We start from the raw sequence: 2,967 nt of genomic DNA, 5'->3' as shown, positions 1-2,967 counted from the left end.
CCCGGGATGCGGTGCACCTCTAGGATATAGCCGTCGTCCGTGTTCACGCTGTGGGTCTCGACCGGGTAGCCCCACATCGTCACCAGCTCGGGCTGCGCGGCGTTCAACACAATTATTTCCTTAGCGATGTCCCCGAACTTGGCGGAGCACGCGGCGCCCCAGAAATTACGTATTATCGAGTGGTTCAGGAGTTACTTTTATCATTAGACTACTTTACAATGCTTTCCAGTTACGCCACTTCACTTATTGCACCCAGTGGGTTTAGTAAGACGTGTCTTGGAGGCCTTAATAACATCTAGGGTGGTCCACACGGACCCCGGTTCTGTACCCCATGGAGGACGCGTTGTCTACTCGCAAGGGTTAGGTAAGCCGTAAGCCCTCGCACGGACAGTAACTACGAAAAGTCTTCGGGCTCTCTGTGGGCCACCATGTATGAGGCATTTTCCAGCAGGTCGTTACCATCAGCCATGAACTCAGTTAGGTGGGCGATAGCGATGGCAAGTATCCTCGCATGTACTCCGAAAACCAGAAATGCCTTGATTTGCACTCTTTCCCACCCTTATCACGTTCGCTGTGGCATGACCACTATGTGGTCACGCTCCCATGTTAAATCATAGGGACCGAAAACGAGCCGCAGGGAACGTGGTAAACGACGTACCGTGCTGAGCCAGGCCTCCGGGGGAACATTGGGCGCGACCGTCTTGGGCCGCCTCAGGTTGGCGTCGATCGGGAGCACCACCGTTCCGACGACCAGGAGGCACAGCAGAGGCAGCCAGACGGGGCCGGCCAGGGGCGCCATCGTCGCCATCGGGGTGTTCGTTGATGGGGATGCGCGTGTAAGTCGCGGTCCTCGCGCGGTGCGCACCCGACGCTGAGCCCGCGGTGTCTGGTCTGGGCTCGCCTGGCCTCAAGCTCCTTCCGCGGGTCTTCCGTCGAGCCTCGCAGGTCCATCATTAGCGACGTCAACACCTTTTTATTTTAATGTTTTTATTTTTTGTGACAGTGCGTGTTTGGTAGCATTAGTAGCACGATGGGCCGGTCAATCAATCTCGGCAATAGGATTCTAGAAAACGCTGCCCACGAATAAAATTTTACATATATGCAAAAATATATTTTTGTTTTGTGGTTATTGCTTTGCAGAAACTACTATTGGCGTCATAGAAGTCAAAGAAGCCCCCCCCCCCCCCCCCACCCAATCCCCGAGTCACTGATGTGTCATTGACTCATTAAAATGACGACAAAGTTTAGTCAATATGTATTTTTACAAAACGCAGAAAAAAAATCAGTTCCGTCGCATGCTAATTTTTTAACAGTTCGCCGAGTTAAAGTTAAGGAGATTTTGCAATTCTGCTAATTATTTCCTGGGCCGCTTTTAAACCTTATTAGCACCGGTGCAAATCTTGGTTTCAGCAACGTGATTAGAACCGGGGCTAAAATTTTAGCTGAGTCTATTCAGTAAGAGAAAATTAGCACCGGTGCTTAACTTTTGAGCACCCGGGCGAACTTTTTTCTGCGTGAATGATGAGGTGTTTTCTCTTGAAGAGCACGGCCATATTTTTGTGATTGAAAAATTACATAATTGGGACAGTGGAGACATTGTTGCTTGACAGTCCTAATCATCTTCTTCACCAGTAGAAATTGTCACTGCCTAGGATTCAAACCAAACGAGCCAAGTTACCTCCTTCTGAGAAAATGGGTCCGGTTTCATTGCTTATACTTTAGACTAATGTGATATTGATATTAACTTGACTGTTTCTATCTCGTTTCTATCATATTCCAAAAGACGGTTAAAAAAAGTGTCACGTTTTAGTCAGGGTTGTCGTATTTTGAGTCAGAACACCGCAGGTGGGTGTTGTGGCTGTACGATCAGAATCGTGTCAATATTTTGTTATTTTGTCGACTGCTGCTTGGGCCTGCAGAAAAAAACAAAACAAACGAAAGCCTTCTTCTGTACCGAGGCCCGCGGCAGACCGCGGCGTCATTAGCCCAGTATGGAACGGAACGTCGCCTTTGCCGAATGACGCCTTTAGGACGCGCGGGTCGGGTCGGGCGGGACTGCAAAGCAAAAACAACGTGGAACTTGTCGACCACGGAAGTATCTCGAAAGTGTCGCCCTGGTGTCAGTGGTGTCACGCTGCGACGCTGCGACGCTCTAGAGAAGACCGAACTGAACGAGCACTCATCCTTTCGCGGGGGATTCGATCTCCGACGTCCAAAACCCCACTACAACACAACGCTGGCGGACGCCGCTGTAAACGCAGAAACTGGGAGGCCGCCGTGGACATCTTAACGCGCAGCAAAGAAGAGTGCCCGGAAGAGCTCGTTTGTTTTTGCGCCGTCTGCCTCGGCCTGGCCGATCTTTACGCTCTTCTTATTATTATTCTCCTTCTTTACGCTTAAGCTAATGGATCGTCCAGAAAGTACGTCCGATTTTTCTTTTCCAATAATTTAAGCCAACGGAGCTATAGGTGCCTGCGAGAGTCAAGGTAGGCCATCCCGCAGTACGCGCATGCACTGCAGGCCAGATGTTGCCTACTTACCAGGCGCTACGAGAGTGTGCCGAGGCTGAACTTGGCAGGTTCGTAACGGCGAATGACGGGCGTGCTTTCTGGGTGATCCCAAGCTGAAGCTATATATGCACAATTGAAACATAGGTGCTGATGACGACAGTGGACGGCAGCGAGCATTGAAAGAATCAACGAGGAGTTTAAAAATAACTACCCGCTACTGTCAAAACAATAACAAAAAATCAACGAGAAAGCAAGGGTGAATCCACAGAATCTGACTGCACTTTTGAAATTGTGCTTATTTGTATCTAGTTCATGCGTGCAAGGAGTAAATGGAAGAGCGACTTATCGGTTTGAGAGGCTCCCAAATGGGCTACATCAAAATTCAACCATTATCAAGGCAGAGCTGTTGTGCAAAAATGCCCTTAAAACATGTCCAAACACTCTTCATCCCACTCGG

The 2,967-nt window shown here is 49.4% G+C and overlaps 1 protein-coding gene across 3 annotated transcripts in view; it reads left to right on the top strand.

Annotated features, from left to right (window-relative positions):
- LOC113216370 (SIN3-HDAC complex-associated factor) overlaps positions 1-2,967 on the top strand; it is a 33,968-nt gene that overhangs the window by 24,029 nt on the left and 6,972 nt on the right. The window lies entirely within an intron of this gene.

Source organism: Frankliniella occidentalis, unplaced genomic scaffold (assembly GCF_000697945.3).
Source record: "Frankliniella occidentalis isolate FOCC.00 unplaced genomic scaffold, Focc_3.1 Scaffold152, whole genome shotgun sequence".
Taxonomy (NCBI): domain Eukaryota; kingdom Metazoa; phylum Arthropoda; class Insecta; order Thysanoptera; family Thripidae; genus Frankliniella; species Frankliniella occidentalis.
Note: the sequence above shows the minus strand (reverse complement) of the source record. Positions and strands in the feature narration are given on the sequence as shown.